The following is a 23,034-nucleotide window of genomic DNA, read 5'->3' as shown; positions in this document are numbered from 1 at the left end:
ACCCCCGAGGCTGCCAACCAGACAGCAGTGCGCAGTGTGGCCACAGGCCCAGGAACAAAGGCAGGTCGGCCACTGCACGACATCTGCAGTTCTGCACAGAACGCGCCCTGTTACGCCCTGGGGCTCGGAAGCAGCCAGTCAAATGGGCTTCCCAGCAAACCCCCAAACCCGATCTCTTTCCTAGGCCAGACCCCAAGACGAAGGTTCCAGAAGGTTCCAGAAGGTCCCTCAGTCCCTTACCCCCTCCAACCTCTCCCCACTAGGTGGCTGGGAGTTAGGGCTACATTCCCAGCTAGCATTTCCTCTACATGAAGCCACGTTTCTCAAACCCAGGCGCCTGGAGATCCCTCTAGATTCTTCGATTCCCACATTGTTCTAGAGGAAACTCTGGTCACCTCAATCCACGCTGAGAATTACTGACTGTGGAAATCCACATGTCTGGTGTTTGTTTTTGTGTTTTTGAGCCTGAGATTAGAAAGGCTTTAGGTCCTGAACCTCTTCCCCGGGGTGGGGGGGGTGAGTGGCCAAGAGTTCGAAAGCCCAGCTCTGGATTTCCGTGGCCTCTCGGTAAGGCCTTACTCCCCTCATCCGTGAAACGGGAACAATAACCGTCCCTGGTTCTCGGGGTTAAATGAGTTAGTAAGTGTCAAGTTCTTAGAATAGTGCCTGATATAAGGAGCCCTCACGCAGTCCCAGGGACCCTTATTACCCCCGCAGGAGTGTGACAAATGGACAGAGCCCTCTGCCTAGGCCAGGTTGGAGCCGTGGTCGGGAAACAGAAAGTTTCGCATTATTTAAGCCTGGCCGCGGCGCACGCCGAGGCCTGCGTCACTTCAAACTGCAGTGTGAAGGGGTCAGACGGGGACTTCCTTAGAGCGACTGAAGTTTCTCTCTGTTACACTTTAAACACAGTCTCGCCAGGTGTCCTGGGAGCAGGACGAATTAAGATAGTCTCGGCCAGTGAATGAAATCCAGGGTTTGGAATCCAAAGAGACAGAAGCCCGAGCAGCGTCAGGCAGCTGGATGGGCAGAAAATTGTCCCCTCTTGGTGTTTTCTTTTCATCCACAGACTTTCGTACGTGTCCTCGGGCATCTGTCACTCCCAGGGACCATCAGGCTTGGCTGGAGCGATGCAGTCCTTGACGCTGGGTTCTGAAGACTCAGGGAACATGCGTTCATTGCTGTTGTTTGGAAAACCAGGTGAGCTTCTGTGCGGCTCAGCCCCCCTGGGTGCCGGCTGGAGGGGACTCGGGGCGGCTGGAGTGTTTGCTCAGCCTGTGATCCCGCAGCCTTGCCTGCCCAGCCCCAGGGACCAGCTCCCTCGCAGTCGGGGGACATTCTTTCCTGGGGGCATCCCTGAATTTTCCTGGGCATCTACAACTGCAGTCAGCCGCTCACAATTCGCATTTCTGCTCCCACCTTGTAAACTTTCGCAGCCAAGCATTTGCCAGAGCCCTGGGGCCACCACCTGCGTTAGCCTCCAGCCAAGCAAGGACCTGCAGGGAGGCATAGACTTGAGGTTCTAGTTTACATTTTTTCGAATGAATGTTAAAACAAAAACATAACTACTGAAATTAAAAATGCTTGTTTGTGCAACACCAAGGTCACCCAGCTTGCCTTGGACGGACCGTCATCACACTTTGGGATGAAGAAAGTAAACATGACAGAACTGTGATCAGAGCCAGATAAATTTCATCTTTGTTACAAAATAAATTGACGAGGACTTTAAAGAATTGCCTCCTCACGGCATTCCTTTAAAACTTAATTTCTGGGGCAGTGGTTAAGAATCCACCTGCCAATGAAGGGGACACGGGTTCGAGCCCTGGTCCGGGAAGATCCCACATGCTGCAGAGCAACTAAGCCCGTGCACCACAACTACTGAGCCTGTGCTCTAGAGCCCGCAAGCCACAACTACTGAGCCCACGTGCCGCAACTCCTGAAGCCCGCGCGCCTAGAGCCTGTGCTCTGCCACGAGAGAAGCCACTGCAATGAGAAGCCCATGCACCACAACAAAGAGTGGCCCCCGCTTGCCACAACTAGAGAAAGCCCGTGTGCAGCAACGAAGACCCGACGCCGCCAAAAATCAATCAATCAATAAAAGCTTAATTTCTGTGTCCTTAGAGGAGGTAATCATGTCATTGTTCATAGAATAGTGGTTTCTGATTGTGTGTTGCATCTTTATGCCTAAACACACGTTTTCACATAAAAAAAAAAAAACCCACTGGTTTTCAAAAAAGATGCAAGAGGCTTTCACTGCCAGGCCTGCGAGGGTCCTTAAACGGTCAGAGAACCCTGTCTGAGACATGAGTACACTGAGGCTCTAGAGCAGCTGAAGGGAAGTCCACACAAGCCAAGGTGAGGCGCTATTCCCCCTGTGCCCCCCTCCTTCCCAGAAGACGCCCCTTGCTCCCTTGCCCTCTGCCGGATCCCAGCCCCGTACACCAGAGGCCTCGCTGCCACTCTCCCTGCCCTCCTGGGAGCCTCTGTACGTCCTCTGGCTTGGGCACCTCCTCCTGGCTGCTCCCCTGACCCGCCACGTCCAGTGTATCCCACGTTTACAGGCGGCTCCCTGCAGGCCACCCTAGAGACACAAAGGGGAATGAAAGCCAGTCCCAGGCTCGCACCAGCGGCACTTGGCCTCTGGGGCGACCCTCTGGCCTCAGCCTCCGCCATCACACTCTGAGGGCTGCCGAGGGTCTCTGGCAGGGCCTTCCTGGAACTGTGATTCCGGAGGTGGGAGGCCTTGGTGTCTGGCGGAGGGAACCAGACCACATGGGAAGATGTCTGCTCGGTTTCGGGGGTTTTGTTAGATGCTCCACAGCTGGGGCTCTGTTAGCTGGTCCCAGAAATTGGAGTCCGTGGAATGTCAGTGTTCCTCGAGAAGATCTATGAGAAGCAGGCCCTGTGATCAAGGCAATTTGGGCAACACTGCAGACTCTAATCTCCCTTTGGAGCACGATACCGTGCTAGCTTACGAAGGACTCCCAGGAATCCTAGAGTGGAGAAACTTGTTCAGCCCAGCGCGTCCCCATCTTATCTGATCACAGAATCCTTTCCTGGCAGACGACATCTGGAAAGGACGGAGAACACTGGATTCTCCTACGGTCCAGCTCAAAACCCCGATATCTCGTTTCCTCTGATCCGGTGGCGAGCTCTCAAAATTCGGGACAGATTGATTTTTCAGGGACGGTAACAATTTCTGATAATTGCTGCTTAGAAGCCTTCCCTCCCCCTCTCTCCCATAAGAAACTTAACCACAGGGGGAAAAAAATGAAGTTCTGGCCTCGAATGGAAGTAAACAGCTGGAGCTGATGAATTCCAGAAGCAAGTGTCCCTCTAAGCATCTATGTGAGAGAGAGATGCATGCCACGGAGGCCATGTAAATATAATTACTTCTAAGTAGAATACCTTCAACATTTCCCATTTTCCATGAGGTAGCAGGGAGGTCACGGTGAGGCCAGTCGTCCAAATATGGCTGCCGATCCCTCTGAGTCAGCAAAGTGTATTAAAAAAAAGATCTTTGGGAGAGAAATTTCTATTTTCATATTCTAGTTAAGTCTCTCCAAATGTATGGGGTATTATATTTAGAGCTGCGGTTTTCAAACTTGTTTTCAAAGCATGAAAAAAACCCCTTTCGAGGAGAATCATACTCAAAACCCCTTCCCACAAGCCCCAGGCCAGCTTCTGAGGCAGCCTCAGGAGACCCCAGGAATCCGGTCTGGACCTCAGTGCTCTGGGGCCTTGGTGCTCAGAGGTGGGCCTCAGACCAGAAACTTCTCGTCACCCGGGCGCCTGTTGGAAATGCAGCCTCTGGGCTCCACCCAGACCTGCCTTTACACTCCGCCTCCAGGGAATCTGGGTGCCCGTTAACGCGGAAGAGGCAGGTACGGGGATTTCTTCCTCGATTGGATCGTTCTAAATACCAGAATGAGGCTTCTTGAAAGTTAGTCTGGAAATGTTCGACGCCCAGCCCGGCGACCGCTCTGAGCAGGTAATCCAAGCGAGTGCTGTCTTCTCTCGCAGAATCTACTGTGTACCACTCCTCTCACAGAAATGGCAAGAGAAGAAGTGAAGGTGGCCTGGAAGGAGGCAGGAGAAGAGAGAGCAAAATGGTTCAAAGGAGAGGGTGTGAACCAGAGTGCCGGGGCTTGAACCGAACACTCCCACCAGCTCCCCGCCTCCCACCCCCGGGTGGAATCGGGAAGGTTGATTAAGGTCCTGTCCTATTATCCCCATCATCACAGGGGGGTGGGGGGTGATGGCCATGGTGAACATGATGATGGCACCTATCAAACGACTGATAAGCAGGAAGCACCTGGAATCGCCTGGGCGGCCGGTCAGGGCCGTCACTCCCGAGTCAGTAGGCTCTAGACGCGTGCCCCGGGCGGTGCTTGTAAGCACCTGGGCTGGGAGCCCTTCCCGGCCCAGGGTTCAGCTGGGGCCTCCCGGGCAGCCCCTCTGCAGGGTGGTGCTGGCAGCCGGGAGCCTTTCTGCATCGTGCTCAGAGCCTCTGCAGCCTCTCTGGTTTCTTGGCACCGTGAACCACTTGGTCTCAGTCCAGGGATTTGCTCTTATAGAAAAGAGAGGAAAAAAATAGAAAAGTTGTGGAAAACTGACACAAGGAATTAGGTCACCCTAGAAATGCTAAGACATCAGCAAAGCCCTTGATTAGGAGGATTTCATTTGGGGACCTCTGATGGCCGCCAGGCCCTGGCTGTGTAGGCAGAGAATTCCAGATGGGACAGGCAGGCGGGTGAAGGTCAAGACGATCCACCTCCTGACCTCCGCCTTTCTGCTGCCGAGGGCAAGCCGTGGGGCTGCCCCACCGGTGAGGGTCTTGGACCTGGGGTCTGGGAGTTTGGGATCCTGATGTGGTGACCGAAGCAGGCTGCCCCTCCACGTGGGATTCAGCATCGAGCTCCCCTACCAGCAGAACGCTAAGCCACCCTCCCCTCCTTCGGGGGGCCTCATCATTGGACTTTCGCTTCCTTGGTTTTGATGCCAGCGTCGTGTTCGCAGAGACGGAGCAATTGTCACCATTTGCCCTGCAAAACACCTCGAATGATGAAAGCTAGTCTTCCACTCTGCTGTAAGCCTTTAAGCCACTTACCAGACTGTTCTTACTATAAATGCATCTCTGCATAGACAGTCACCAGCCTCTGGAACACACTTACACCTTGGAGCGGCGGAATGCATTTTAATGGCATTAGTAAGAGCTGGGACCCGAGCAAAGCTGTAAGGCCCTCTCTTGCTCAGTTAAAGGCGGCTGGATGGGGCAATGGACCACCTGTCTCGCAGGAGCCGGGCTGCAGGGAAAGGGATGCTGCGACCCATGCTGAGTGAGAAGGGAGGGCTTGAAAGGAAAGGGGGCTTGTAGGTGGTGGTTGGATTTAACCGAAAAAAGAAGCAAAGGGAGAAAGGCTTGTGATGCGGTGGAATGAGCACCGGGCTTGCGATTAGCTCTGAGGCAAGTTATCTGCCTGTTTCCCCATCTGTAAAATGGGTGCAATGGTATCTATCTACTCCCGTGAAGAAGATGAAAAGGGGGTTTCCGAATCCATTAAGCACCACATCATACGGCCTCTGCTGTTGCTCAGGCACTGACTAGGAGACCGGCCCTGTGTTTGCAGCAACCCTGAAGGAAGGCAAGGGTGGCTGTGCCCATTTTACAGATAAGGAAAGCAAGACGGTTCCCTAACTTGCCCAGGGCCACGTGGCTGGCAGGCGGTGGAGCTGAGCTTTGGATGCAGGGCTGCCTGGCTGCATCTTTACTTCGGGAAGGATGTGCTGTGTTTCCTGGTGACTGTGTAACGGGACAAAGCCACACGCCTGGAAACAGCAGCCTGAGTCCGTGAACTAGCTCCTCTTCTGCACAATTGCACCCCTGTGTGGACCCCGGCCCCTCTCCAGCACCCACCACCCAGGAGCGGTGAGCTCTCTGGTCGCTTGCGGTGCTGGCCACCCTGAGCCAGGGCAACAAGGAGCCAGACTTGCAAAAGTCCTTCTCCAGAGTCCTGTGTCCGGCTGCTTAGACGGCAGGTGGGACCAGGCCTCCGAGCATCTCTGCCAGGCCCTGGCCGGCAGCCGGCGCCTCTCTGGGTCTACACTTACAGAGGGGAGAGTGCAGACCTCCCTCACATGGCTTCTAGAGCGGGACAGCCCGCTGTCACGGCAACTCCAGTCATTCCCCAAGCGCCCGCTGAGCCCGCTTACTCTAAAGGCGGTCAGTGTGAAGAGAAACCCGTCCCCGTTTTCCCTGCAAGGGTGTCGGCCGGCCACCTCCGTCCAGTCTCCTGTTCTCTAGGTGAAACCTCCCTGCCCCCTTGTCTTCGGGGCTTGTGGGACTGAGTTCTCAGAGCTACCGGCTTCCTGCAGCCCGAGCTCTCCTTGCTCTGTCCACCCACGTCCGGTCTCCATCCTTCCCAGCTCAGGGCCCAGAGAGATGACCAACCGTTCTCAGCCTCGACGGCTCGGGCGGAAGGTGGGAGCCCTGGGGGGGAGGCAGGCAGAGCTCTCGGCAGCAGCTGGCCCTACGAGAGCTGAATAATTAGGGGATTCTGTAGGTGTCAGGTTCATGATCTGGGGATGAAGATGGGCTTTTCTGTGGTTGTCCATGTTACATTGCTGATCCTTCATCTGCATTTATAGACCCCCAATTCCAAGAAAGTCTGGAAATTCTGAAAACCTGGAAATGTATCAGCCATTCCCCTTCCTGAGCCGCTGGGAACATCAGAGAACGAAGCCGCCAGCTGGACCCCATGCTCCACAGAGCGGGTGATGCTGGTTGGGAAAGGAGAGAGAGAGAGACAGAGAGACAGAGACAGACAGAGACAGAGAGAGACAGAGACGGAGAGAAAGAGAGAGAGAGGGAGAGAGAGGGAGAGAGGGAGGGAGGGAGGGAGAGAGAGGGAGGGAGGGAGGGAGGGAGGGAGGGAGAGAGAGACAGAGGGAGGGAGGGAGGAGGGAGGGAGAGAGAGAGAGACAGAGAGAGAGACAGAGAGACAGGGAGAGAAAGAGAGAGGAGAGGGAGGGAGGGAGGGAGGGGGAGAGAGAGAGAGAGGGAGAGAGACAGAGAGACGGAGAGGGAGAGGGAGAGAGGGAGAGAGAGAGGGAGAGAGAGAGAGGGAGGGAGGGAGAGAGAGAGAGGGAATGAGCTGGAATCCAGTCCAGCTGGACCCCAAAGCCCAGACTCTTTGTTCATACCTCCACCCAGCCCCTCCGTCCTGGGCTATCTGCCTGTCCAGGTCAGATGGGGAGGGGAGGGGAGGGGTCGGCTCAGCCCCCCAGGGAGCAGGGGCTCCCACCTCCTCTGCTCCCTCCCCTCCCCCTGTTAAAGTGCAATCGTGTAACTAACACATGTCAGATGAGCTCAATTTGGTAATTCTGGGCACCTGCAGTGCCGAGGGCCCGAGGGCCCGAGGGCCCATCCTGCACGGGGAGGGGCGGGCTTGGTGCGGCTGGCCCTGCCCACCCTCAGCCTGTGGTCAGGACTTTGCGACCAGGCTTGGGGGATGCTCCAGGAGCTACCGTATCCTCCCCATGTTCACGTTCCTAAGAAACCACTCTCAGATTGAGGGCTGAAAGGAAGGGGCAGAAGAGAAGAGAGCAGACGTCAGGGGAAGACGCAGGAGAAAGGAGACGGGCTGACGTGACGTGGATTCCCGTGAGCTCGAGCTTAACTTGGGTCCGATTGTAAGTTAATGCCCGCCTCCGAGATGATTTAATTAGAGGCAAATCCCACAGGCCACCTGTTGGTTTAGCTCTTTTTCCTGTCTGGTGGGGATGCTGGGACTCCCCGGGGGAACATGGAGCAATAGCCAGTGACTAGATTCTCCTGGGGGAAATGAGTGAGAAAATGTTCAACCCCAGACCCCAAACTGTTAGATTTTCGTCCCTAATTGGAACGCAGACCCTTGCGCACGCTTGTCTGCATCTCCCACGTGCGTGTTGTGTTTTCTTTATGGGGTTGGGATGGGCGGGGGAAGGCGGGCCCGGCCCTGGTTCTGCTGGCGTCTGCACAGCGTCACCCCCGAGCTGGGTGTCTCTGATTAAATCACAGTCTCCCCACTGCTTCTCCACGTCAGGGGGGGACTCGCGTCAGGCCGCTCGTGCTACATACATGACTTCACAACGGTTCACATTTCTTTTCTGCTGTTCATTCCCAAACAGCTGGAGGCCCGAGAGGGAATTCAAACCAAGTTGCCGGTGGATGGGCCCAGGGACTGATGCCATCCTACAGGCATCCCCGGGACCAGGGCACAGGACGAGGGGCTGCGATATTGGCTCGCGATGAGCCGTGGCCTCTGAGGACGGCGCCGCACCAGCCCCCCGGGCCCCTTCCTCCAAAGGCTTTGCTAAATCTACTCCTCAGAGGGTCACCCTTCCTGCCGTGACGTCCTCGCACCATCAGGTACTGTCTGGATCATTTTTGCCGTATCCACATACCACATACTGTAGTCTGCTGCTTACTCCATCCTTTTTCCTTAAGTAGACTCACGTTTTTACTTCGATAAATTAGTTTATAAGGAAACGACCTCACGTTTTTACTTCGATAAATTAGTTTATAAGGAAATGAACTACCGCCGCACTAAAGGGGAAAGTGGTATCATTTGTCAGCCGTGGAAGTTACCATTTTAAAAAACGCCATGAAAACCACGGTGTTCTCAGAATGTAGCTGCTGCCTGGGGCCGGCTCTCTGCCCCGCAGAGGGAAGGGCATCGCCGGGGGACACGCCGCGTGTTGGGGCTCCCTCTGACGTCACCAGGCGGGACGGGAAGCATCTCTCACCAGGGACGCAGGGTCCCTCAGCTGGTGTCTGGGTTCCTGATGCTGGGGCGGCTCCTTGCCGGCACCCTGTCGTGTGGCCCCCGTCCTGCCAGCCATCAGGACCTCCTGGTCTCCAGCTCCGTGTGTCCCCGAAGTCCTCCCCTCTAGAAAAGCCTCTCCTTGGCCCCGGCACCATTGCCCTGCCTTCCAGATTCTTCCTCCCGTTCACCCCGTTTGGAATTCTGCCCTTCCTCCCCGTCCTTTGTGGGCTGGTGCAGCAGAGGGCTGGGAGCTGTGTAGACATCTCCGGTCAGGAGGACCGCGGGGCCACCTCACTGACCCCAGCGTCCTGGGACGTCACCCCAGGACGGGGCTCCAGGTGCACCAGCTAGGCTGGGGTGATGGGTGTCTGTGGGTGCCCAGAGCCCACAGCTGGGTCGGTGTGGTACCAGCTGGCCGAAGGGCCTGTCGACAATCAGGGCTTGGCCTCCCGGCCTCCAGGTCCCCGGGCAGTGGGTGCCCAAAGGGCAGGCCGGCCTGGCACGGTCCGTGCTCGCAGGACTGTCCCTGTGGGTCACAGATGCGCCCCCCACAGATTCAAACCCTGCGGCCGAGTGATGCCCACGCCCCTGTGCTGCACCCGGTGGTCGGCCCGGGGGCGGGCGCTGCTGGTAGCCGGGCAGGTGTCCCCCGCTGCTGCCCCTTCCCCTGTCTCACCCTCTCCCAGGGCCCCTCCTAGCCGGCAAGCACGTCTGCTCTAAGGTTCTCATGGGTATTGTGGCATCCATCCCTCCTGCCTCCCAGGTGTGTGCTTAGCCTGGGGCCGTGCTGGAGACAGATTGTTGATTCCAAGGTGAGGATGTCGACCCGGTCCGGATGGAAGGGGTGGGTAGGCGGAGGACAGCATGCCCACCCCGCCACGGCCGCCCTCGGCTCTGGGGCTGCCCGTTTGCTCCTGCAGGCTGTGGGGCTGTGCTCCGCCTCTGAGACCCTCCCTGGGGTGACGAGGGTCCCTCGGCAAACACCTGTTTCCGATTTCTCCCAGGCTTAACCTCAGGTTGGGGCGGTGATGCCGCCTCGCTGGGATCCACTCCTGGGTGTGGCTGTGCAGTGTGTTTGCTCAGAGGGGTGGGGAAAGCCCAAGCCCACGTCCCGTGTCACTCAGGGTGGGAGACGCCGGGAAATAGAACTCACAGGGGTCGCGTCGGGGGAGACCAGAGTGATGAGGAAAGCGCAGACAGGTGCTTCCACGATGCTGAGTGACCACCCATCTCCCTGGTCCCCGTGGAGGCCCTGGGACGGGCTCCCACCCGCCTGGCGTGAGGGCGGCAAGCTGACCGGTCAGGCTTTAACCCCGGCCGTCCGACTCCAAGGCCAAGTGCTCTCACTACGGTGAGAACAGATTCCCTCTGGCACTCTTCGTGTTTTCACACCTGTTGAAGTGTGAACACTCTTAGATGAGACGAGGATGCTAAGGTCGTTAGATTCACTGCGCTTTTCCTTGTCCGACAGCTGCTTTTGCTAGACTCTCCTGGGCCCCGGGTCCCAGGCTTCCTCAGGAAAGAGAGGGAACCAAGGCCAAGCCTAGAGACACAATTCTTTTTTTTTAATTTTACCAAAGTCTAGTTGATTTACAATGTTGTATTAATTTCTCCTGTGCAGCAGAGTGACTCAGTCACACATATATATTCTTTTCCACTGTGGTTTGTCACAGGATATTGACTACAGTTCCCTGCTTTTTTTGTTTTTAAACTTTATTGAAGTATAGCTGATTTACAGTGTTGTGTTCACAATTCTTGGTCTGAAATGGAGACTTTGAAAAACAGAACAGTGCTCTCTGCCATCAGGGGCAGCAGAGCCACAGGCCTGGCCTGCGGGGCTGGATGGATCCACAAATGCTGGGGTCTTGGGGTCTATCAGGGAGATGCAGGGCGCTGAGAGCATGGGGGGTCCGCTGAGTCTCCCCCTCACAGTCACCCTCCTCGGTGCTGCCTGCCCAGCCAAAGCACCCGTGGGCTTAGCTCGGCAGTGGCGGAGCGCCTGGGGACCCTGGACAGACACGCTGCAGCCCCCAGGACGATGGGGCTGACGTGCTCGACTGCCAACCCGGGCTTTGCAGCAAGAAAGCAAACACGCCTTCAGCCGGCCTGACACATGGCCCTAAGACTTTAATAAAGCAACTCTTTGACACAAAACATAGGGATGGTTCCTTGGACCTGTTTCAGTGTATCGTGTCGCTCTTTGCTCTTGGAGATGTTACAAGCCTGTGAGGGACACAGTCCAGAGTCTAGTTTTACAAGGTTTTTGCTTAGAAGTGCAACCGCGTGTTGGCTCGGCCGACGCACAGATCTTTGGAAGAGTTTAGGGGGGAGAAAGATTAAAGTGACTCTAAAACCACAAACTATGTACAGAATGTATTACGGACTTGAATTTGCGGGTTTTTGTTCTTTTTTTTTTTTTTCCTTGCCTCCTGCAGCTTGGGGCAATGGTTTCCAGAAGAGTCTGTTGTTTGGATTTAAAACTGCTTTGTGGAAATACTCTGTTCTCCAAGGTTCTGCGGGTCACGGAACAGTTGGCCGGAGTCCTGGTGGGCCCCCGGGAGGCTGGTTCTCTGGGTGATTCGGGCAGGGCTGGGCCTGGACTAGGGGCTCCGGGAGTCCGGCCTGGGTGGGAGTGGGGCCGGCCAGGTGAGCCCAGGGGCTGAACACCAGAAGTCCAGACCTCACTGGTCTCTTGTTTTCCTGCCTAATTTCTAGTTAAAGAAAGTAGGTCCTAGGGGCTTCCCTGCTGCTTTTGTCTTGTTTTGTCCTGAAGAGTTCACACCCTAGGGTGGGCCTTAGACACAAACCTCATCACCACCCTGACCTTCTGAGCTTCCAGCTGCTTCTGAGTCCAGGGTGGTTTTGATCATGGAACACAGTGTTGCGAGACCAGACGGGGCAGGAGGCTTCCGTGGCTGGGACTGCCCCTCCCTGTGTTTCGTGGGTGGTGAGATCCCACACACAGTGGATCACTGTTGCCTATCGTCCTGGGAGTGTGTCTTGTTTCCTAATCAGAGGGCGAGCTCTGTCAAGACAGACCCCATCCCTCATAGCTCCTTTCTTTGCCCTGGTGGTAAGAGGATTCAATACAGAATATGTGGAATCTAAAATAAGACACAAATCAACATATCTACAAAACAAAAACAGACTCGCAGACATAGAGAATAGATTTGTGGTTGCCAAGGGGGAGGGAGGGTGGGGGAGGGATGGAGTGGGAGTTTGGGATGAGCAGATGCAAACTATTATGTACAGGAGGCATCAACAACAAGGTCCTACTGTATAGCACAGGGAACTGTATTCAATATCCTGTGATGAACCATCATGGAAAAGAATATGAAAAAAATATATATATATGTAAAACTGAGTCACTTTGCTGTACAGAAGAAATGAACACAACATTGTAAATCAACTATACTTCAATAAAATTTAAAAAAAAAACATAATCTGGATTTCATTGGAAGTTCCAGACCCAGCATTCCGGCCTCAGGCATCTGGCCTGGAAGAGGAATGTAAGAACAGCCGAATGCCTGCGATAAAGGCGCTGGTCCTATCTTTCTGGTGATTTTCTGGCAACCTTTAGCCAATCCTTGGCTATAAGCCTTGGCTTATAGAAGCACCACCCCCACCTCTGCCTTCGTGTTTGCATGGGGTTCTCCCTGTGTGCACGTCTGGGTCCAAGTTTCCCCCTTTTAAGGACACCGGCCATATTGGATTAGGGCCCACCCTCATGACCTCATCTACACTTAACCAATTACATCTACAATGACCCTGTTTCCAAAGAAAGTCATGTTCTGTGGAACTGGGGGTTAGGACTTCAACATATGGGTTTTGAGGGGGGTGGGAGGGATATAATTCAACCCATCACACCACCCTACCTCTTGGACCTTGGGACAGTGGGTGAATACTTCTGAACCACATTTTCTCCATCTGTGGCATTGCTGGTCTTTTAAGATTCTTTCCAGCTGCTAAGCTCAGTGATTCCAAAAGTCTGGAGCACATGATGGTCTATTTCATTCCCTTTCTTAACGGTTTTAGAGCAAGTAATTCTTTTCATTGGACGTCATTTTTAAAAGCACTTTATCTGGGCTTTAAGAAACTTATCATGGTTATTTGCATGGGTGACACTCAGTATATTTAATGACCAGTATGGGGGGCCCCAACCAAACAAAGGGCCACTGGCCGTTACAGCTGCACTGAACATATTGGTGTGTACTGATGTGTACTGGCTGGATCCCAGCCCTGGGCCTTTCTGTATTTGCTTTGTCTCCTTTTCGACTTAATCTTCTTCTTTCCAAAAAAGATTTTTTTTCTGGCTTTAAAATAGACATATAATCATTGTTGAAAATTTGGAGGACCCGAATTTTAAAAACCTAAAATACCACTTCTTAGCGATACATGATGGTATTGAAGCAGGTTTTTATGTGTATTCTTCTTTTTTCATATTTTAGCCTTGATATTCTTCTGTGCATTAAATACTTTTCGAAAATATAATTTTTATTTTTGCAAAAATTCTATCCTACGGATGTGCTATTTCCATTTTTTCAGTATTACAAATCACCCTGTCTTGAACATAATGATGTTAAGCACAGTGGTATTTAATCTTTGTGCCTGTCCTAACTGCTTCCTTAGGTGAAGCTCCGTAGCGTGGAATTACTGAACAAAAGTTTATACATATTTTAAATGTGTATTGTCAAAATGCCCTCCGGAAAGGTGGTGACGATGAACTCTCTCAGCAGTGTCTGAAATTACCTTCGTTTCCTATCGGGATATTTGCTCTTTTCTTATTGATTTGTACAAGCTCTTGTTATACTTAAGATATTGGATCTATTCCCGCACACGTGTTGAAAGTATGGACTTCACACTTCTCAAAGTAAAGGTCCATATGCCTTATCACATGAGATTCTCACAGTGTCAAGTTCCATGACTTGTACACAGAAACACCCAGTCAATAGCCACAGCATATAAAGGGATGACATCTGCCATTAAGAAGCATATGTTGTAGCCCAAGGAATTTAAACAGATACAAAAACCAAAGTGAAACAAATGCTGTAATGGAGGCATCAAATACTGTGGGATCAAAGAGGAAAGTGTGATCCGTTCCAACGAGGAGAACCTGGGAGGTCCAGTTTCATTTGGGGCTCGAGTATAATTTTTAACCAGAGAAGGAGACATTCTAGGCTGAAGGGTCAGCATAAATACAGCACATGGCGTGACAATTCCTGGTGTGTTTGAGAGAGAGAGGGGGGCGTTCACGCCTCCCAGTGCTAAGAGGACCTTGAAGGCTACAGGGCTTTATGTAGACAGTAGGACCAAGTGGAGAACACTCTGCCCTGACCTGTGTTTGGGGAGGACGGTGCTGGCAGCCGTGTGGATGAGAGAAGGGAGAAGAGAGAGACCGCTAACTTGCTTTAAAGGAAGCTTTGTGGGACTTCAGACCAAGAGGGCAGCAAGGGAGGGAAATTCAGAAATTTTGTTTCTGAGCCACTTAGTCTGGTGGCTAGAGGACAGTGTGTGTGGTGGGGCTCCTTCCCAAGGGGCCGTAAGAGGGCAGGGCTGTCTCTCTATAGCGTCACAAACCTTTGCCTTGAGACAGACAAGTTGAAATGTCTGTAAGGGAGACACCAGAGCAGGCCTTGTTACAAGTTACCCTGTTAATTTTTTCAAGTTCTTTCCACATACGGGGAAAAGAGAATCATTCAAATGGAAATCGTTGCCACCTGCTGTAAAATAACAACAAAATTAAAAGAATAGGCAAATACGGTTTTACCTGGCTGCCTGACGAAATGGGTTGAAATGCCAGGGAGGTAAAGGCAGTTGTTCTATTATTAATGGCACAGTCCATAATACTCAGCAAAATGCTGTTTTCAGGTTTAAATTTTAGTGAAGACTTTTTAATGTTTAGGCTCTAAAGAAGATCCTCTCTTTTTTTTTTGGAGATGATGTGATGGAAATGACAAAGTGGTAAATTATGAATTTCAAACGAGGGCACTTCTGGCCTCTGAGGAACAGTCCAGAATACCCCTAGATCTAGAAAAGTGTGTTGTTTTTATGGACTTCAGGTATTTCTTTAGTTACCCTTCTTCCAAACCCCCAGGGACACTGGCTCAAAGTGTCTCCTCCGGCCTCTGTCTCCCCCCCTCACTCCAGAGGGGCTGAGAAATACAGTCACGACAAGATGTAACTGACACTCAAGGCCGGTGTGTGCCAACCTGGGGAGTGGCTTTTTCTGGGGCTGGGACCCCCGTCACTAGGAGGGTGGCGTCCCAGGTGTCCTCTCTCTGTCAGAGGCCCCCTTATCTCCCTCCTCCCTTGATGCCGTGTGTCCATCCTGAAATCTCTTCCTCCTCCCCTCCCCCTGCAGCGTGTAGCGGGCAGGGACAGGGAAGTGGGTCTGGGGTCAGAAGGCTGGGATTCGGACCTGCCATTGTCATGCCAGTTACTGAACCTCCCCTGGCTTCCGGAACCTTGAACTGCAAAATGGGATCACAACGTGCCTTATCCGTTCACAGTTAAACCCACCGACGGGTGCAGTGCTGGGCACAGAAGAGGCGGGCGGGCTGTGTGGCCCCCGTTCCCAGCCTCTGCGGGGCAGGTAATTACCCTGTCGTCTGAACTTGTAGGGGACGTTCAGTTTACACTCCTGCATTACCGAGACCATCCCTGTGGGCAGAAACTCCCCCATTCTGCCTCCGGTCCCCACCGCAGTCGTCTCCCCAGCTCCCAGCTGATGCCTGAGCCCCCTGAGGCTCTACAGAGACCTTCTGCCTCTGGGTGACAGATGACTCTCTTCTCCTCTGGCCAAGGGAGGGGAACCACCGCCTAATGTTACCGAATGTGGCGAGTATTCAGATGTAGCTACCAAAGCCACTGCCTGGATCAGTTATTGTCCAGGGTTCTCGTGTATTCCCTTCTCTCCTACCCTTTCTTCATAGCCAGAAGGGGTGGAAATTCCCTAATTCATCTGTGCACTTCGAGGAGAATGAGAATGATGAACGCGCTGCGGTTCGTGGAATAAATAGCTCTTGTAAAGCCAGACTAAGTTGTGATTTGCAATACGGATTTTCCCGTCCGAGTTCTTAGAATCTGTTTCGTCAGCACATTCAGGCTCTGTGTCCAGACATACGTCAAGTGAACGGCATCACCTCCAGCCCCGCTCAGGGTGTGGGTGGGGCTTCGGTTTGTCTCGGAAGCTGGGCTGAGGGATATGCAGGGAGCAGGCTCCGGGTGGATGTGTGTGGTCGGAGAGTTGCCCGCCGACCTCCTGCTGTCTGGAGGACAGAGCCTAGTACCCAGTGGTCCCCAGGCCTCCCTCCCACCTGCATCTCAGTCCCTCCCCTCCACAGGGCTTTGCACACAGCAGCTGTGAACCGCCCAGCAGGCCTGCCTCTGGGGGGGACCACAGGTACCTCTGAGAACTCCCAGGGGACCTGGCCAGCCTGGCTGAGCAGCTGATGGTGGTGGGGGGAGGGGAGAGGTAGACAGGGAGTCAAACACAGCCTGCAAATTTTTTTTTTAATAAATTTATTTATTTTTGGCCGCGTTGGGTCTTCGTTGCTGCGTGCGGGCTTTCTCTAGTTGTGGCGAGCGGGGGCTACTCTTCATGGCGGTGCGCGGGCTTCTCATTGCAGTGGCTTCTCTTGTTGAAGAGCACGGGCTCTAGGGGCATGGACTTCAGTAGTTGTAGCTCACCGGCTCTAAAGCGCAGGCTGAGTAGTTGTGGCGCACGGGCTTAGTTGCTCCGCCGCATGTGGGATCTTCCTGGACCAGGGCTTGAACCCGTGTCCCCTGCATTGGCAGGTGGATTCTTAACCACTGCGCCACCAGGGAAGCCTGTTTACAAATTCTTAAACAAGAAAATCTGCTATAAAATAGCCCTGCTTGGCTCTAAAACAGGCGCCTCTGTAGCTCATTCTGGAATCTGTAAGATATCAAGAGCCAAGCCCCAGGACGGGGTGGGCAGGTGCGTGGGTGCTGCCTCTCCCTGGGCTACCTGCCCACGCGCCCCGTCTCCCTGGAGGGCAAGGCTGGGCTCTGAGCGCGCTGTGTGGAGGCCTCAGCCCTGCCACCTTCCTGCCTTATGGGATTCTGTGCTGAGTTGTTGGCTCCACTGGCCAGAGTGGCACGTGCCTTCCTTTGCTTTGAGATGAAATGATGCTACAGGATGCATAGAGCGACAGACGTCGTATTGGAAAAGCCACCTGTGACTTGGAGGGTTCAGGTCTGAGGTACCCACTTAATAAGTGACTTGGGAAACTCACCTTGGACCTCCCGGGCCCTTGCAGGCTCTGCTACAATCCTGTCCTCGGGATCCAAGGGCACCCTCTAAGCAGGAATATTCTTAGTGTCTCTGGCTGAGGTGCCAGAAGACCCCCTTCCCCTTGCACCACGTGCTCCACCGTCACAGCTACTTGGTCGACAGGTGACATCTGGGCAGAGACTTGGAGGCAGGGAGACGCTTTCCAGGAGGGGAATAGCCAGTGCAGAGGCTGCGGTGGGAGTGAGCTGACCCGGTGGAGAAGGGGCTGGCGGGAAGCTGGGGAGTGAGCCAGAGGGGTGGCGGGGTCCCACCTCGGGGCGCCTGAGGGCCATCGGGCGCCACCTGCTTTTGCTGGGAGGAAGGGAATGGGTGGGAATCACTGGGGGATCTGGAGCAGAGGAGAGGGCGATGCTCTGAAGACAGACGTGTGGCCTGCGTGCACGTTCACACACCGAGGTGAGCACACCCAGGCCTCAGCGTGAGCCAGTCTGAGTCGCAGGACTGCCATCCAGCAGATGTGGCAGCTAAGTGCTAGGGAAGGTCACTACTTGGGCACTTAGACAATGGTGGGACTGAGGTCACAGATGAGACAAGGCTGATGGCAGAGAATCCAAGGCACAGATCCACTTCCAAACTGCAGATGGCCAGGGTGGGAGACCCAGGCACCCAGGGGTTTCCCCGGGAAGTGCTGGGCGCCCAGCCCTCCTGTCCGGCCTGGGGCGTCCAGCCCAGAATTGCACCTCCTAAACCACGCCCTTGACATTCATGGCCATGTAACTTCATTGTTCCTGATGGCAGTAGTCTGTTTAGTTAACCTCTGGCTTCCTTTTTTCCTGGTACTTTTATACATCTGGTTCTGGTAAAATAAAAAGATTCACTCCATTTACAACTGTACTTCCTGTGCTGGCCTGGGCTTCCCTCCCCCCGCCCCCAGCTGAGGCGGACATGACAGAGCCCCTCCGGAGAGACCCTCCAGGGGCGGGACAGCGCCCGCTGTGTCCCCCGGGACATCAGAGACTGCCCCTCCCTGGGACCGGCCACCGCACCCCCTTGGAAGTCACCACTTAGGAAGGGACTTTCCAGGACACCACACTGCAGCATAGGGTTCCCTCCCAGGCTTTACCGGGACCCCAGGTGGAACAAGGCTGCCTCCTGAGAATGTGGGTTCTTGGTCCTGTGTGGGTTTTACACTGGTCCCCCTTTATCCACTGGGGATACGGTCCATGACCCCCGGTGGAGGCCTGAAACCATGGATAGTACTGAACTCCATAGACACTATGCTTCTTCCTATACTTACCCACTACGATGAAGTTTAATGTATAAATACACACAGAGATGAACAAATATAGCTAAAAGTAAAACAGAACAATTATAGTAACACAACATCTTATTGTAAAGATGTCCTGCCTTCTCCACCTGAGCTAAGCGTTTATCACCCACTGTGGCCGTAACTTTTGCAGTTTGAGGTGCAACAGCGGGACCAGCACGAATTCTCTCTTCCTTCTTCACAATTTCATGAATAGGAGATTTGTTCTGAATGTAGATCTTAGCAACCTCAGCGAGATTTCATCAGTCCTCAGAATGGCATGCAACTTAGAACATATGACTTGTTTATTTCTGGAATTTTCCATTTAATATTTTCTTTTTTAAGTTTTTGTTTTATATTGGAGCATAGTTGATTCACAATTTTGTGTGAGTCGTACACCTGAAACTAACACAACATTGTTAATCATTTAATATTTTCGGACCACGGTTGACCGCAGGTAACTACAGCCTCGGAAGGTGAAACTGTGGATAAGGGGGAAAGACTGTACTTACTGTTTCCTACCAGCCGCCGCGTTTGCTTGTGTTCAAGCAAGATGCAAACTCTTCAGTACAGGGAAGCCTCTGACCTGCAAAGGCTCACAGAGTCTGTATGTAGAAGAACAGGAAGAAGGATGCCAGAAGAAGGAGGGCCCCGCAAGGCCCGGGGAGGCCGCTCAGTGCACAGGGGCCAGGGCCGGGAATTAGGACGGGGGCTCCGGGGCGCCCGAGCTCGAGGGACACCCAGAGGAGGGCCCCCACCCCGGCCACCGGGGCCAGCCTCGGGCTCCTTTGGGTCTCCCGGTCACGTGCTCCAGCAAGATTCCTGCAGGTGCGGCGGTGGAGCCCGACCTGCACACACGCTGCCCCCTGACCACAGCGATGACCTGCCTGTGAGTCTGAGCCCTGCCTGCGCCATCCCAGCCTTTCCCACCCCCAGAGAGGACGGCACCTGTCGCACAGGAGGAGGCCACCCTGAAACACCATAACTCACAGTGCCGCCCACGCACAGGGCTCCGGACCCACGGGCCCTCGTGGATACAAAGGGGCAGTGCACACAGATGCACACACACACCCTGCACACTGTACACACCCGCACTATACACACTGTACACACTGTACACACTATACACACTGTACACACTATACACACTGTACACGCTATACACACTATACACACTATACACACGATACACACTATACACACTATACATACTGTACACTCTGTACACACTGTACACACTGTACACACGATACACACTATACACACTATACACACTGTACACACTGTACACACGATACACACGATACACACTATACACACTGTACACACTATACACGCTGTACACGCTGTACACACTATACACACTGTACACACTACACACTATACACACTGTACACACTGTACACACGATACACACGATACGATACACACGATACACACTATACACACTGTACACGCTATACACGCTGTACACGCTGTACACACTATACACACTGTACACGCTATACACACTATACACGCTATACACGCTATACACACTATACACACTGTACACTCTGTACACACTATACACACTGTACACACTATACACACTGTACACACTGTACACACGGTACACACTATACACACTGTACACACGGTACACACGATACACACTATACACACTATACACACTGTACACTACACACTGTACACGCTGTACACACTATACACGCTGTACACGCTATACACAGTATACACACTATACACACTATACACACTGTACACTCTGTACACACTATACACACTGTACACACTGTACACACTGTACACACTATACACACTGTACACACTATACACACTACACACTGTACACACTATACACGCTGTACTTGCTGTACACGCTATACACACTATACACACGATACACACTATACACACTATACATACTGTACACTCTGTACACACTGTACACACGATACACACTATACACACTATACACACTGTACACACTGTACACACTATACACACTGTACACACTGTACACACTGTAAACACTATACACACTGTACACACTGTACACACTGTACACACGGTACACACGATACACACTATACACACTGTACACACTGTACACACTGTACACGCTGTACACACTATACACGCTGTACACGCTATACACAGTATACACACTATACACACTATACACACTGTACACTCTGTACACACTGTACACACTGTACACACTATACACACTGTACACGCTGTACACGCTATACACACGATACACACGATACACACTATACACACTATACACACTGTACACTCTGTACACACTGTACACACTGTACACACGATACACACTATACACACTATACACACTGTACACACTGTACACACTATACACACTGTACACGCTATACACACTATACACACTATACACATGATACACACTATACACACTATACATACTGTACACTCTGTACACACTGTACACACTGTACACACGATACACACTATACACACTATACACACTGTACACACTGTACACACTGTACACACTACACACTATACGCACTGTACACACTGTACCCACTGTACACACTGTACACACTATACACACTGTACACACTATACACACTGTACACACTGTACACACTATACACGCTATACACACTGTACACACTGTGCACACTGTGCACACTATACACACTGTACACGCTATACACACTATACACACGATACACACGATACACACTATACACACGATACACACGATACACACTGTACACACTGTACACACTGTACACACGATACACACTATACACACTGTACACACTGTACACACTATACACACTGTACACACTGTACACACTGTACACGCTGTACACGCTGTACACGCTATACACACTATACACACGATACACACGATACACACTATACACACTATACATACTGTACACTCTGTACACACTGTACACACTGTACACACGATACACACTGTACACACTGTACACACTGTACACACTATACACACTGTACACACTGTACACACTGTACACACTATACACGCTGTACACGCTATACACAGTATACACACTATACACACTATACACACTGTACACACTACACACGATACACACGATACACGCTGTACACGCTGTACACGCTGTACACTCTGTACACACTGTACACACGATACACACGGTACACGCTGTACACGCTGTACACACTGTACACACTGTACACAGTATACACACTGTACACACTGTACACACTATACACGCTATACACACTATACATACTGTACACTCTGTACACACTGTACACACTGTACACACTATACACTACATACACCCGACACTGTACACACTGTACACACTATACACACTGTACACACTGTACCCACTATATACACACACACCACACTTCACACACACTACCCTCTGCACACACGTTCCCCACAGATACACACACATACACTCCGAACAGACACATGCCAATACACACACACACACACACACACACAAATATCCATGTCCAAAAACATGACAGCAAAGCAAAAAGATCAAAATATTCAGATTGACTAGTGTTCAAAGAAATACAGTTTTTTAAGAAATATGCAATTGGCCACATTAAACAAAGTGCTGCTCTGGTGTTGAGAACACAGGCTCTGGCGTCAGGCCGCCTGGCACGAGGTGTCACCTCCCTGCTTACGTGCTCAGTGACAGCGGGCAGGTGAGTGAACCTCTGTCCCTCCTTCAGCTCTTCTGGGATGAGGGCCTGACAGCACCGACTTCAGAGCTGGGGTGTGAGGCTTTAATAAGTAAAAGTAAGTGAGGTGCTGAGAACAGAGCCTGCCACGTGGGGAGGACCCCACACGTCCCTCTGTTGTCACCACGGTAACCGTTACGGCTGACGTGGACCATGGGCCCAGCCTGAGCCCCTCATCCCTACTGGTGGGGACGTCTCTCTGGAAGGTGATGTTAAGACACATCAACTCCTGAAAAACCGTTCCACCACGTGACCCAGTGCCTGCTTTACCCTGAGGACACAGCAGAGGGGTGCCCACAGACTTGTGTTTAAGGATGTTCCCTGCAGCACTGCTTGTAGCAAGAGAAGGAAAAACACAGACTGCCTGAGGCTCCTACACCAGGAGGTGGGTCATGGGCCACCCGCCTGGCGCCCAAGCAAGGGACCTGGACATCACCCTTTGTTCCTTCCTCACATCCAGTCCTCGGCCAAGCTCTGTCGTTTCCACCTCTTCCCTTAGGGATCTGACCGCTTCCCAGATTCACCCGTTCACGCCTGCGCTGGAGCAGGACTTCCTCAGAGCCACACCCTGCCCACCGAGGATGCCCGGTACACGCGGGGTGACGCTCTGTCCTTTCCCACCACGCTCACCACCTTGGCAATGACCGGATCCCCACTTCCTTCTCCCCCACCAGGTGGTGAGTCCCCCCAAGGGCCGGGCTGGCCGTCTCACTAAAATTGTGTCCCCAAAGCCTGGGACAGCGCCTGGCATACTCCATGTTTCCTGACTGAGGAACAAGCCAGTGAAAGAAGGCATGTGATTCAGCCTTCAAGCCATATTCTCAACAAATCCATATGGCAAAATGCTCACCATACAGCATTAGATGAGGAAAAAGCCTAAAAAACTGGATCTGTAGCATGACGTTAACGTC

General features: G+C 52.7%; 1 protein-coding gene across 11 annotated transcripts in view; it reads left to right on the top strand.

Annotated features, from left to right (window-relative positions):
* ZNF438 (zinc finger protein 438) overlaps window positions 1-23,034 on the top strand; it is a 498,265-nt gene that overhangs the window by 404,905 nt on the left and 70,326 nt on the right. For 9 of the 11 annotated variants that reach the window (XR_009560622.1, XR_009560612.1, XR_009560604.1 and 6 more), the window contains 2 exons: window positions 1,070-1,200; window positions 8,170-8,410. The gene's annotated coding sequence lies outside the window, so the exon portion shown is untranslated. Of the gene's footprint in view, window positions 1-1,069; window positions 1,201-6,648; window positions 6,848-7,148; window positions 7,693-8,169; window positions 8,411-23,034 lie in introns of those variants that run through there. The other 2 variants (XR_009560638.1, XR_009560624.1) reach the window with 2 other exon arrangements.

The sequence above is a fragment of the Globicephala melas genome, chromosome 2 (genome assembly GCF_963455315.2).
Source record: "Globicephala melas chromosome 2, mGloMel1.2, whole genome shotgun sequence".
Taxonomy (NCBI): Eukaryota; Metazoa; Chordata; class Mammalia; order Artiodactyla; family Delphinidae; genus Globicephala; species Globicephala melas.
The sequence above is the reverse complement of the archived record's forward strand: the minus strand, read 5'-3'. Positions and strand labels throughout refer to the sequence as shown.